This window comes from Neopsephotus bourkii, unplaced genomic scaffold (assembly GCF_033783945.1).
Source record: "Neopsephotus bourkii isolate Nb327-2 ecotype Australia unplaced genomic scaffold, CSIRO-AGI_Nbou_v1 NB_1600, whole genome shotgun sequence".
Taxonomy (NCBI): Eukaryota; Metazoa; Chordata; class Aves; order Psittaciformes; family Psittacidae; genus Neopsephotus; species Neopsephotus bourkii.
In genome coordinates, this window is record NW_026902076.1 from 6,934,922 (window position 1) to 6,950,173 (window position 15,252).

General features: G+C 39.7%; 1 non-coding gene across 1 annotated transcript; it reads left to right on the forward strand.

Annotated features, from left to right (window-relative positions):
- The first annotated feature begins 1,037 nt into the window (after positions 1-1,037).
- TRNAK-CUU (transfer RNA lysine (anticodon CUU)) lies at positions 1,038-1,110 on the forward strand. Its single transcript has one exon. It is a non-coding gene; the product is annotated as a tRNA-Lys (tRNA).
- The last annotated feature ends 14,142 nt before the right edge of the window (positions 1,111-15,252 follow it).

A 15,252-nucleotide genomic window follows, 5' to 3' on the forward strand; every position in this document is an offset into this window, starting at 1 on the left:
TGCTCAAGCTAGCATTTTATGCAACTTTCTTTAAGACATGTTTCTAAGCAGTGCCACCAACCTGCGGGCAAGCAAAGTAATACCAGACTAAAGTTTGCTTGTAATTCACTGCTGACTTAAATCTGGTAAAGTAGTATCCTGAAGGCAGTCTAAAAGATAGGCAGCCATAAACAGGTTAAATTAATCTGGTTCATCTAAAATGTAGTGCATGAAATAAGAGCCAGTCTAGTCAGTGTATAAAAATATTTTATAAATTTTTATGACTTAAAATTACTGAACCTGAGTATAACTCAAAATGAGGAATCTCCAAGAGACTTTTCCTACCCTGAGAGAAGTGACAGGAGAGTGACACTTGGGCTTTAGTCATATTCATTCTCCCATTACTTTGAAAATGCAAAGACCTTAATTCTTAGTTATTACTTTCTGACTGACAGTGAAGAAGTTATGTGACGCACACCTTCTCCTCCCCTGGCATCAGCTACATTTAGAGTGGTGTGCACAGAGAGAATGCCTCATCCTGGCAGAAAAGGCATCTTCATGTTTGTTGCAAAGTGCTGCTGGCACTGGCCAATAGTTGTGATATGTAGCACGGCTGCCTGGCATGCAAAAACACCACTGGTGTCAGGAAGCAGGCTGGAGCATGGTGTGGTCATGGAGAGGTGTCAAATCAGGACAGAAATCCTTGGTAACACATAGATAGCTTTTTCCTTCCTAGTGCAAAGTAGCTCTCCTCCTGACACCCTCCAAAAAAAACCCTTTAGGGAGACTTGCATGGTCAACACAAGCCAGAGGCCTGATCTTTGTTTTCCTGCCAGGTTTCTAGATTGTGCATGCTGCAACCCTACTTCTAGGGCAGAAGGAAACCACTGCTGTAGTTCCAAAATTAAGAAACAAAGCAGGCAGAGAGCAGAAAAGTACCAGGTGTTTATTCCTCCAGGGAGAGCAAGGGGGAAAAGAGGCTATTAACCCACATTTTTAATGGAGAGATTATGTAATAGGGTGTTGGGGGGTGTTGTGTGTGTGTGTGTGTGTATGGTGTGTGTGTAGCTCAGTCGGTAGAGCATGAGACTCTTAATCCCAGGGTCGTGGGTTCGAGCCCCACGTTGGGCGCCAAAAAGAACTGTCATGGTTTAACCCACAGCCAGACAGCTTGTTACCCACTCCCCCCCTTCTTGCCCTCCCCCTACTCCTGGGGGAACGGAGAGGAGCATCAAAAAGAATGCAACTCCCACGGGTTGAGATAAGAACAGTTTACTAACTAAGGTATAACACAAATCACTACTGCTGCCACCAATAATAGTAATGATAAAGGAAATAACAAGGGAAGAGAATACAACACCCCATCACCAGGTGACCGATAACTTGCCCCCCCACAGCCCAATCAAGCACCGACCCATACCTCCTCCAACCCTGCAGTCCACCTAGCCCTCCCCGGGTCACTCCCAGCTACATCCTGGGCATGACGTGCTGTGGTATGGAATACCTCTTTGGTCAGTTTGGGTCAGGTGTCCTGTCTCTGCTTCCTCCCGGCTCCCCTCCTCCCTGGCAGAGCATGAGGCCCACAAAGTCCTTGGCCAAACCAAAACATCAGTGTTTTTCAGCTCTGTTCCCAGCTGAAAGTCAAAACACAGCCCTGCACCAGCTACCAAGAAAGAGAAAAATGACTGCCACTGCTAAACCCAGGACATTATGTTACAAAAAAAGTAGAAGTACAGTTTCACATGAAGACTGAACTTCGTAACAGCAAGGAGAAAGCAACAGGCTGTGAGAAAAGCACCTCCCATATGAAGACAGGCTAAGAAAGTTGGGGCTGTTCAGCCTGGAGAAGAGAAGGCTGCATGGAGACCTCATAGCAGCCTTCCAGTATCTGAAGGGGGCCTATAGGGATGCTGGGGAGGGACTCTTCATTAGGGACTGTAGTGATAGGACAAGGGGTAATGGGTTAAAACTTAAACAGGGGAAGTTTAGATTGGATACAAGGAGGAAATTCTTTCCTGTTAGGGTGGTGAGGCACTGGAATGGGCTGCCCAGGGAGGCTGTGAATGCTCCATCCCTGGTGGTGTTCCAAGTCCAGGTTGGATGAGGCCTTGGGTGATATGGTTTAGAGCAAGGTGTCCCTGCCCATGGCAGGGGGGTTGGAACTTAATCTTAAGGTCCTTTCCAACCCTAACTATTCTATGATTCTATGATTCTAAAGAGGAACTGAAATGAAAGCCAGCTGTTCCATGAACTCCAATTTTATAGTGCTCCAAAATGCACTGAGCTGTACCAACTGGCATATCATCAAAACAGGGAGTACCATAAAACTACCCACCTTTGAAGCATGACATGAGGAAATTTATCAATTATGGAACACAAAATATATTCCAATAAACAAAATGTCAAGCAGCTCATCTCCACCTACTTCCCATGCTCAGAATATAAATGGAAAAGGAACATCAGCAAAAACTGTGGTTGGATACTTCCTTGTTAAAGGCTTTTTAAGCAACTGAAGATTAATCATTCTTCTAATCAGGAGAAGATTGAGGACTAAACACTTATCACCAAATAACTTACTTGGGTAAATTACTCAAAACACCTAATTAAATTGATATACTGGCTTACCAGGATGTAAACTTTAAAGTCTGAAACCCTGTAAACAGTACAAATGTGCCTACCCATTATTCATAATTCATTTCTCTATTGGTGGAATTGATAACAATAACTTTCTGAGAGCATCATAAAATTAATTTAAAGAGTGTAGTAGCCACATATAGACCCTTTTCTCTCTCCTGTCACATCATAAATTGCCAGATAAGACACAAGGATTTTTATTAGATATGAAATGGTAAACTAACAGCAATATTTACAGCCCTGTATATCTTCTAAGAAACATGCCTTGAGCTCTTTGCAGCTTTGTAATACAGTTATTATTGCTTAAGAAATAATTGCTTCTGCTTGAAAGTGCTCAGCTCTATAAAAGAAAAGATTTAGTAGAACATGATTAAGACTTTAGATCTGAGTTCATCTCAAGAAACTTTATATTCTTCACTGAGCTGTCTTTGTAGAAAGCCTAATTATTTTGGTTTTCTTTGCTGCTAATGGAGAGCAATTGGTTCCAGATCACTCTTAGCACTGCTGAGCAGAATTCAGGGAAATAGGATCTTACCTCAGGTCTTTCAGTAGGCAGGTAAATTTGGGTGGGATACTTTCTCGTCATCTCAGGTAGGGAAGCTTAGGTCAGATTATAAAATTAATACTTCTTCCTACTTTATTTCAAGAAGAGGGCAAACTGCATTGCCTCTTCAGCCAAAAGAGATGTCAGATCAGAGGACATCAAAACAGATTTTAGATCAGAATGTAACAAATATTAGTTTTCTTTAACCCTGAACATAAGGATAGTAAAATACTTTGAAAACAAGTATGTATTTTGTAGCACTGTGGTGGCATAGACAGACATAACACATAAACATTTTACACAACTATTTAAGCTATGTGCCCACCAGAGGGGCAAGGGAGGATGAATGTAGCTGCTGGCAGGAGACAGCCAAATAGTGATAACTTGCTAGACAGAGGACAAGGAAAGCTCAAGTAATTGTAAACAGGACATCCTACTAAACAAGGAAATATGACTGGCAAAACCCAAACCCAAGATAAGCAGTATCAGGAGCAGATAAGGTAGATGAGACTGCTCCTTTTGGGAAGGGGGCAATAGCAAAAGTGTCATGATGTGAAAGAAGATAAGTCTGACTCAATTCTGATTTGTTTCATCAATGAGCTCTGAAGTCTGATCTCAGCTACCAAGACTGTCAGTGCCCTTAGCCATCAGTGGTAACTATATGCCTGTGGTGATGGCACTCATTTCTAATTTAGGGTGTAGGTACTAAAGACTAATAGTTTTGTATGCTGTTAAAAATTAATAATGTGTAAGAGTAAACGTATGTGCTGTTAATGAATTAATTAATTTAGCAAAGATTTGATTGTAACTGGAGTGATTTATCAGTCTTCTAAAGCATTCCCATCATAGTGATCTCTAAATCCCCAGTGAATATATATTTATACACACACATTGCGACATTCTTTTTTCCAGGATTTCCCTACTGTATCATAGAATCATAGAATAGTTAGGGTTGGAAAGGACCTTAAGATTATCAAGTTCCAACCCCCCTGCCATGGGCAGGGACACCTCGCCCTAAACCATATTACCCAAGGCCTCGTCCAACCTAGCCTTGAACACTGCCAGGGATGAAGCATTCACAACCGCCCTGGACAACCTATTCCAGTGCCTCACTACCCTAACAGGAAAGAATTTCCTCCTTATATCCAATCTAAACTTCCCCTGTTTCAGTTTTAATCCATTACCCCTTGTCCTACCACTACAGTCCCTAATGAAGAGTCCCTCCCCAGCATCCCTATAGGCCCCCTTCAGATACTGGAAGGCTGCTATGAGGTCTCCACGCACCCTTCTCTTCTCCAGGCTGAACAGCCCCAACTTTCTCAGCCTATCTTCATATGGGAGGTGCTCCAGTCTCTATCCCTAGCTGATAATAGGGGATTTCCTAGAGGAAAGTCTTGCTGTACTTTCTGTATCTCGGCATACAATCCAAATAAAACTGTCAGAGCTTCATCACATTTTGCTGCTACCTTATGAAGCCAAAGATATGATAACAATTTTTTGCAAGATATCTTTCATAGTGTCTGTGTTATACAAATAATAAAGATCAGCAGCTATTCATAAATATTATTCTAATTCATACTTATCCAGTCAGACACAAATGAAAGAAAGACAGCTGTGACCAGAGAAGCATATCTGGATTGTATGAATTTCAGACATAGAATATCAGCAAAGAAAAAGACTTGTGCTTATAGCCAGCATATTTGAATTTGGTTTTCACTTATTCGCTCTCATATGGAAGGAAAAAAAAAAAAAAAAAAGAAAAAAGAAAAAAAAAAGACTAGAATAAATAAATTAAAAAGAGGAATATCTACTCTAACTATGAAAACTTGCTGAAGGTAATTTTTGGGAAAAATATCCTACTGAGCAGAAGAGAAATAACAAGATTTGATATACTCTGGGCTAATAACAGATCCCCTACAAAAATTACATATCAACAATAGCTTTTTACAACTGGATTGGAAAATGCATTTTACAATAAATTCCAGAAAAAGTTTGTCTTGAGAGAATGGCTTAGTAGGTTTATTCCATTACTAACTTATTAAATACTGGATTAACATAGAACATAATTCTGATTTCTGTAACTCCAAATAATTGATTTGTGTGTCCTGCTGTTTTTTAAGAGTGTGATCTTTAGCTACAAAGATGGATTCTAGTGTTCTTTTATCATTACACAAACTTCTGCCTAGGTTAAACTGACCTGAAACAGGAAGAAAAGCTGCTCTAAATACTTTATGATTTCTTTCCTGCTATCATCTATGAAAAGGAAAGAGCAGTATTTATATTGTTTTCCTCCACGAGGAAGGAGGAAAATGCATAAGCCCATTGACAAATTCATGTTTTTTCCACACAGAAACAAATTGCTATCATTGTGAATGGACTCAGGATCATTGTTTTGACAGCTTATTGACAGTGGGTATGGCTTATTCCATCTCTTCATGTTGTTTTTTTTTTTTTTCTGTTTAATGCAAAATGTGCTAGCTAGGAAAAAGTAGAGTTTCAAAAAGCCAACAAAAAAGCGAATAGATCTTTCAATGTACATTTAGTTTGGGACAGGAAAGAAAAGTATAAAGTGTAACAGGAATAGCTTTAGCCTCCAGTCCTAGTAAACCAGTACCTGTCCAGATCATTGACTTATTAAAAAACTGTAGTCTACAGGAAATTCATATTTTTTTATTTATGACTTTCCACTCTATAAGAGCTAACTTTTATAATGAGGCTGAAAATCCAATTTGAAGACCCAATTCATGACCTGACTACAGGAGAGCCAGCAAAATAAGATGGGAGTATAGAAAACCTGAGAATGAGAGGGACATGCTGTTTTTTTTGAGCTTTTTTTAGGGTAGGCCTTCAAGAACATCTGCTTTACTTTCAATACAGGAAGAGAAAAGACTACAAAATGGCAATTCAGTTTAGAGTTACCTTAGAATGAATGGAAAATTATGAAAGTTGATTAAATGTCCATGTAACTATGGTAAAACTGATTTATTTTTTAAGTTTTTCACTTAATGGAAGGAAATTAGATTTAAGTCAGATGATATTATGAAGGAAACTCTCTCAATGCAAACAAAATCTTCTCCAAGTTGAGAGATAAGTACATTCTTCAGTCCAGGTTTTTTTTCATAAATGAACACTAAAACCCCCAAATGATCTCATCTTTAATTACAATACTCTGGGATAAAAGCAAAATACATGAACAGTGTGGCTGAGAAAAAAGCAAAGTTTAGTTTTTAAAAAAAATACTTTTATATAACCTGCAAAAAGTGGAATGGTATAAAGAAGTTTGAATAACTTTTCTCATATTTAACAAAATATCAGAAAATTAAAGCATCTGAGCGTCAATGACAGTCCCTTTCTTGATCTTGCTTAAAAAAGGAAACAAATACCTACGTATATGCACCCATGAAAAAAAGATGGTAAAGCAAGAGGCCAGTTTATCATTTGTTGGTTTTTTTTTAACATAATGACTGTAGACCCTCTGCTCACCAAAAAACCCCAGCTTGTTTATTTTTTTAATGATGAGCTGTTATTGCCAAAAAAATGAAGTAACATTCTGTTGACACCATATGGTGGCTGAAAAATGGATTCCATAGTATTCTGTTTGTTAGAATGTCTTCTGAGTTTCTGTATCCATAATTTATATTGGGCCCTTCTCTGATTGCCAAAATATTCAAACAGCTTTCTCTTCACAGGGTAGCCTGCGTGGGGGGAAGAAGGTTTTCAAAACAGCAGGACCTGAACAATCTCCTACTGCTCAGAAGCAAAATCATTTCCAAGCTTCTGTCTTCTGGCTGCTTTCATTGTAATAATAATTTACATCCTGTGCAAAGACACTGTTTGCATTCAGAAGAAAAATAAAATAATAAAAAAAAAGGGGGGGAGGGAAGTCAACAGCTTATGTTCTTGCATTCTAATACAAGAATTTGTGAATATTAAGCACCAATTTAAAGTTGCATTGACTTCTAGGCTCTGACATAAGTAGATATCTTAGGCTTTCATATCTTAATGGGAAGTGATATGCACAGGTTATGGAACAGTGCAGTTTCCAAATGATTGCCTCTGCAGCTCGCTTTCATAGACAGATCCAGAATGGTTATGAATGAACTAAAATAATTAAGAAACATTTCTCCTGGTGTCTACTCAGTTATTACTCATTTTGTAAGAGGCCATATTATAGGTAAAGATTTAAGTGTGACTTAAATAAGTGATTTACAAGCAGGTACTTCATATGGTCCTTATATGGCATGTAAGACAACGTGTATTATGTAGCAGGGTGTACCCATTGTAAGCAGCAGGGATCCTGGAATCACATTAAAAGACTGAGCCAGAGGGACAACATCCCTCCTTTCTCACTTCTTTCTTCTCCAATCACAGCTTAGCACTTGCTGCTGTTTGATCAGTTCTATTTCCCTCTTGCCTCTGGGATGTTGGCAGTAGCACCACCTGAGTGTGAGGGGAAGCTAAGAAGACCAGCTGCAGCTGGGTTACTAATGCTTAGCAAAATAGGATTATTGGAAAAAGAGCCCACCTGGTTCAGGGATCTTAAGAAGATACCCTGGTCTCAGAAGATTGTTTATCCTCAGGAGTAAAATGGAAATGTACAGAGGCTATATTATCATTCCTCAGCCTTGGTAAGCATTCCTCCCTTCCTGACCCTCCAGTCATCTTGGGCAAACAGCTGAATTACTCCAGCTGAGGTCTGTAAAAGTAATCTAGCCAGTAGTGAACGTGGATCCCATGAAACTGTAGTTTTTATGAAGAAATATAATGAAAGTTGAGTATTCTTCCAGAGCATCTGGCAGAATACTGCTTACAGCTCTGCTCATTCTGAAGATGTATTGGTTTAAAAATGGCTTTGCTCTAACAGAGCTTTAATGATGTGAATATATACTTCGTGTATTTATTTTTTTTAAAGACACACTCTTGGAACATCAATCAAGGTTTAAATCTGCCATGTTCTCTTCAAATATGAAAGAAAGAACCATTAATCTACATAAAATGAAAATAGAAAACTTGTGACCAAATTAACTTACTACATTCCTACAAAAGCATATGTACTAAAAATACTTCCTAAAAGAAAAAATAAAATAGCCTAAATATTCAACAACGCCAATAGATCTCAAGTCTAAACATCTACAAATTACTTTGTAACTTGCCTGAGATTCATTCTGCCTTACAGAGCAGTTCTCCAGACAAACATGAATCTAGGTTATCAGATAAATTTCAACCATGTGGGCAGCTCCATTAAAAATATTTATGCTAGGAAAAAAGTTGGGTCCCCAATATTCTGACTGGCTAATGACATTACTTAATTAATTTCCTTTATTTTGGGTTCTATTTTCTTTTTAGGCATATTGCTTTTTGAGTAACAGTAGTCTTCATGTCTATTTTTGCATATAATTGCAAATGAAGTTAAGCCAAGGTTACTCTCATGTGAAGATTGACTCATTACTGGAGAGAAAGATGAGAAGACAATCTGAAACTGCTTTTAGCCCTAAAGTAAAGCTTGTGAAACACTACCATAGTAATCTCCAGAAGCAGTAAGATTCAGCTTCACATTTATTTAGGCTTTCACAATGTCAGCATCAAGATGTAATTTGGTGTCTAAGCTTCCAAGATGGTTATTTGGCTTCTCAGTTGGGTTTCAGTTTCAGAATCCCTGCTATTGTTTGGACTCAAGGGCTATGAGACATCTGAACAGGGCTTATGTGTATAGCATGGAAGCTAAGAGAGGTCTATACGCTTCTGGAGCAGCAACCGGGTCTAGGAAATATACAAGCATGAGATCCCCCTTGGACAAATACAGTCAACGTAGCCTGGAAAGCCAGTTATCACTGTTTTGTAAAAAACCCAAATTTCATTAGCTGAACTTCTCTGTAGCATCCACGGACTATACTGAGGAGATCTCCATTCAATAAGATGGGAGATGAAACAGGCAGCTCACTAGTAGAAACTTAGGTCTTGTTCAGCTGCCTAAAATTAGGCAATTTCTGTCATTTGAGATCCAGAAGGTTTCCTACAGGAGATGGAGGGATCTCTGAAAGTGTATAATGCCTGAAATAGCACTAGGTACCTCTGTTTACATAACCACTTTGATACGGAGTTCATTATGAGAGTTTACATGTAAACACTTAAATTTTGGATTTGAATCTGAATCCCTACCTTCCCCACAACAGCAGATGCTCTTTATGCATGTGGTGAATTGAAGTTCTGCCAGTTATATTTTTTCCCCATTGATGTGAATGTTCTCTGTCTTTCCTTAGGATGTTGCAGTCACCTAGGACTATACTTATTTACAGATATTTGCCTAATCAACAAAGAATTAACAGAGCAGAATTCATAGAATCATAGAACCATAGAATCATAGAATAGTCAGGGTTGGAAAGGACCTTAAGATCATCAAGTTCCAACCTCCCTGCCATGGCCAGGGACACCTCACACTAAATCATGTCATCAAGGACTCTGTCCAACATGGCCTTGAACACTGCCAGGGATGGAGCATTCACAACCTCCCTGGGCAACCTATTCCAGTGCCTCCCCACCCTAACAGGAAAGAATTTCCTCCTTATATCCAGTCTAAACTTCCCCTGTTTCAGTTTGACCCCATTACCCCTTGTCTTATCACCGCAGTCCCTAATGAATGGTCTATCCCCAGCATCCCTATAGCCCCCCTTCAGATACTGGAAGGCTGCTATGAGGTCTCCATGCAGCCTTCTGTTCTCCAGGCTGAACAGTTCCAACTTTCTCAGCCTATCTTCATACGGGAGGTGCTCCAGCCCCCTGATCATCCTTGTGGCCCTCCTCTGGACTTTTTCCAAAAGTTCCTTTTGATCCTTTTGATGTTCAGGACAACAGAACTGCACACAGTACTCCAAGTGAAGTCTCACAAGAGCAGAGTAGAGGGGCAGGATCACCTCCTTCAACCTGCTGGTCACGCTCCTTTTGATGCAGCCCAGGATATGGTTGGCTTTCTGGGCTGCGAGCGCACACTGAAGCCAGCTCATGTTCATTTTCTCATCGACCAACACCCCCAAGTCCTTCCCTGCAGGGCTGCTCTGAATCTCTTTTCTGCCCAGCCTGTAGCTGTGCCTGGGATTGCTCCAACCCAGATGCAGGACCTTGCATTTGTCGTGGTTAAACTTCATGAGGTTGGCATCAGCCCACCTCACAAGCATGTCAAGGTCCCTCTGGATGACATTCCTTCACTCCAGCGTGTCAACCGAACCACACAGCTTGATGTCATCGGCAAACCTGCTGAGGCCGCACTCAGTCCCACTGTCTATGTCACCAACAAAGATGTTGAACAAAACCAGTCCCAACACCAGTCCCCAAGGGACACCACTCGTTACTGGTCTCTAGATGGACATTGAGTCATTGACCACAACTCTTTGTGTGCAGCCATCCAGCCAGTTCTTTATCCACCGAGTGGTTCACCTATCAAATTGGTGTATCTCCAATTTAGAGACAAGGTTGTCATGTGGGACAGTGTCAAACGCTTTACACAAGTCCAGGTAGATGACATCAACTGCTCTACCCCTGTCCATCAGTTCTGTAGCCCCATCATAGAAGGCCACTAAATTGGTCAGTCAGGATTACCCCTTAGTGAAGCCATGCTGGCTGTCACCAAACACCTTGTCGTTTTTCATGTGCCTTAGCATGCCTTCCAGGAGAATCTGCTCCAAGATTTTGCCAGGCACAGAGGTGAGATGAACAGTCTGTAATTCCAGGGTCATCCATTTTTCCCTTCTTGAAAATGGGGGTTACATTACCCTTTTTCCGGTCGTTGGGAACTTCACCTGACTGCCACGATTTTTCATTGCAGGTAATTGCAATTGTGTTTTACTCACAATCTTTAAATATATTTATTGCTGGAGAAAGATTCAAGGCAAGCAAAATGAGGTGACTAAGAGAGGAGATTGGTCATCCAAAGCTCTCTCCTTCATAGTGAATGAGGAGAAAGATATTAGGCAACTGTTAACAGTGGAATAAGCTCATTGGTCAATGTAAGGAACTAACCTTTTCTTGGCCTTTCTGAAATCAGTCCATCTCTAGTCAATTCAATCTAGTCTAATTTAAATAATTTACAATATTTTGGCAATGGCAACTCCCCACCCAACTGCTTTCCTATACCAGAAATCTCTATCTATTGTCCTTATCCTGTTCTTTTGTTGCATCAGCATGAGCTGCCTGCTTTTCTTTGGTTTTATTTCTTATCAAGGTCTTCCCAGTCATGTAAACATCATGTAAGGCTTCCCATGTCTTTTGTTACCATTTCTCATCATTGACACTATGGTCTTGTCACACTTTGAACAAACACCTCTATGAAAATTACAGAACTGCTCTCTCAGTCTCACTCTTCTTTCTTGTTTTGATACTTAAAATTCTTTGCCACCGTATGTAAAATTCCAGACAAGTGTTAGACTGATAATATGTTGAGATAACTGCATGCTTTGTCTCCTGTTATATCTTTATTTCTGACTGTTGTCTCATACAAATGTATACAATGCCTAAACACAATAACGGACTTCACACAGAGGGATCTCAACAGTTATAGCAGTAGAAGTAATAAACAAATTAGCTTACTTGCTAAGCAAAGAACTGCCAGATTTTGCTCTCAGATATGCCAGAGAGAGAATGAGTATTTACTTTTAAAAGTCTGTCTTGAAGCATACATTAGTACCCATCTAAATCCTCACTGTGGATCTGTTCAACTTCAAATTTGGAAGTACTGAGAACTTCCAGAATAATTTAAATGAGGGGAATACTTTATTCTAGAAACCAGAAGGAAACAGTAAGAGATCCTGCTCTATGTTCAGTAGCTTGATAAATAGAATCATAGAATAGTTAGGGTTGGAAAGGACCTTAAGATCACCAAGTTCCAACCCCCCTGCCATGGGCAGGGACACCTCGCTCTAAACCATGTCACCCAAGGCTTTGTCCAACCTGGCCTTGAACACTGCCAGGGATGGAGCATTCACAACCTCCCTGGGCAACCCATTCCAGTGCCTCACCACCCTAACAGGAAAGAATTTCCTCCTTATATCCAATCTAAACTTCCCCTGTTTCAGTTTTAACCCATTACCCCTTGTCCTATCACTACAGTCCGTAATGAAGAGTCCCTCCCCATCATCCCTATAGGCCCCCTTCAGATACTGGAAGGCTGCTATGAGGTCTCCATACAGCCTTTTCTTCTCCAGGCTGAATGTAAGTCTTGTGGGTTTATACATATTGGTATTCATGACTATGATTACCTAAACATACTTGAAATATCTTGTTGGAAAATCCCATTAGAATCTCAGCCAAGATTTCATGCCTTTTTATAGAGTATAGGAACTGTTTCAATGAACCCTACAATTTTTATTTATGTATTTCAGCTGTCACTTAAAAATCTCTGTTCATGTGCATCTAGTCTTTTGACCCTTGAGATTCTTACAAATGTTCTTACTTTTTCCAACTTATTGACTGTAATGCGATACTTCACACGTCTTTCTCCTGGTCTTTCATGATGGATAGGATTGTGTTACTCCTAGGTATGCAGTTCATTCAATGTGTAAGTTCTTCCAGGGAAAATATTCTGAAACATGAAATCTGAGCGAAGTCATGGTAAAACAAGACAAAAAAAAAAAAAAGATAAAAAATCTGAAGATCATTAGAATGAAGCCTGGTAACTAATACCAGTGTGCATGAGTATGTATGTGATTGATTATTGAAAAATTTGATAAAGAATCACAGAAAATTATAGCTTGTGTGGTTTTTTATGCAAAATCTCTGATTAATACAAAAAGAAATGGATCTATTCAAGAGCATCCACTTTAAAGTTCTAAATATTTTAACAGGATGAACAGGATTTCTTTAATTTCAAACAAGAGCTATTGTTAAAATTATTGCTAAAACAAAATTACTTCAGTTTTATTTTTGCTTAAGTTTCTTGCAGAAAGAAAAAATAGGTCACCGCTTCCTGGCACTATCATCCTTTTTTGTTTCCTTTGTGTAGGTAAAGGATGGTGTCTCAATTTCTTATAATTGTGGCAGATCAACATGGGGCTTTGTCCTGGGTTTAGCAGTAGCAGTCCTTTTTTCACTTTCTTGGTAGCTGGTGCAGTGCTGTATTTTGACTTTTGGGCTGGGAACAAAGCTGATAAAAATGATGTTTTGGTTTGGCCAAGGACTTTGTGAGCCTCATGCTCTGCCAGGGAGGAGGGGAAGCTGGGAGGAAGCAGAGACAGGACACCTGACCCAAACTGACCAAAGAGGTATTCCATACCACAGCACGTCATGCCCAGGATGTAACTGGGAGTTACTGGGAAGGACAGGGGGTCTGCAGGGTTGGACTCGTTGTTCGGCAGGTGGTATTGTACTCTTTTCCCTTGCTAATATCTCTTATCATTGTTGTCATCGGTGGTAGCGGTGGTGATTTGTGTTGTACATTGGTTGCTGGACTGTTCTTATCTCAGCCCGTGGGAGTTGCATTCTTTCGATTCTCCTCCCCATCCCTCTGGGAGCGGGGAAGGGGGATGTGGGCCTCGATTGCTTCCAGCCCGGCACCACTCACTGGGAGTGAGTGAAAAGCTGTCTGGCTGGGTTTAAGCCACGACAGGCTTCATTAGAAGCCATGCCTGTTTTCTCAAGAACTCCACACAGATAAACATACTTTGAATAGGCTGTATCTTAGCGATTATATTTTCTGTTGTTTTGTAAGATAAAATGCTAATGCATTTGTTTAGATAATGATAGCAAATGGAAATATGTTTTATCAATAAGTTATACAAGGTACTCTTTGTGTCTCCTCAATGGAACTTTCAGAACTTTTCTCCTATAAAATAGTGATGCTTTTGCTCCCTAGAAAAGCTGCAATAATTTGCTATTTAAGGTACTTCTAATTAATTTTTTGCTTTCTAATTTCTTTTGCATTCTGCGGAGAACAGATGATATGTCCTGTAACTCCTTTATAAAGCTTTCTTCTTGTATGTAGTTTCTTTTTTTAATGGAAGGGCCATGTGCTCTAGCTATAAGCCTCTTCCTCCTTTCTTATTCATAAGATTTAGTATCATGTGGGTAAGTATTTAAGTTTCAGTATTGAGAGTGCTACTTTTCTGAGACAGAATAGAGACGAGAATAGCAATACCTGTGCAGCCTAACTATCCATTCTGATCTCAGTATATTGATAAGAGAGGACTTTTAGGACCGAATGTATGAGCTGAATATGAGAATATTGGTGTAGTATTTTGGAAATAGCTTAAAACTCTGGAGTGATAAAGGAAGGAGATGCCTGTTCCTAGCTACTAGTTTTACTAGCAAGTTATGAAGCACAGAAAGAGGACTGAGAATCAACTCATGTATTGTTTTACTAAAACATTGATTTATGCTTGTACAGTGCTTTGAAAGTGAAATATTTCCATTAGACCAACTGATATTTGTGTGGGGAAAAAAAAAACTTTCTGGCTACAATCCCCTTTAGCACAGGGGATTTCATAAGTTTCACCTTACTTGGTTTGCAGATGTGTGCAACACCAGGCCCATCCCTTTTCCGTCTATACCTGTTAGCTGGGTAGAGCTAATCGTGGCATCTGCCTCTCCAGTGCACCTCCAAAAACATGCAAGTGTGAAGAAGTTCAAATGAAAGATACATATATAAAGCCTTTGCCTCTAAATGCACCAACACCTAGACCTGAACAGTTACTGAGTTGAGCTATTATTCAAGGAACTTCAACCCACAATCCTCACAGTATTTTTTTCCAGCCATAACAGCTTCATGTCAAAGATTACCTCAACCTACAAAACTTGATTTGATTATGTCTATAGGCCATTATATCCACAAGAGCTTTAAGCTAGAAAATGTGAAGCACCCAGTAAGTGCTACATTTTATTCTTTCTGGCATACGTCAACAAAGAGTTTTATTCAGGGCAAATGGCACTGTTTAAAAGAAAAGGCACTGAGAAGATTATAAGGGTATTCAACAGCTAAATCCTAAGCAAAACTAAAGAGGATGTCTATCGTCAGAGGGGTCACTGGTAAAGCTGCAGTATAATTAATGTTCTGGGAGTTTTTTTCAAAGGGCTTGATTCTGAACTTCACAACACTATTTAATACCAAGGTA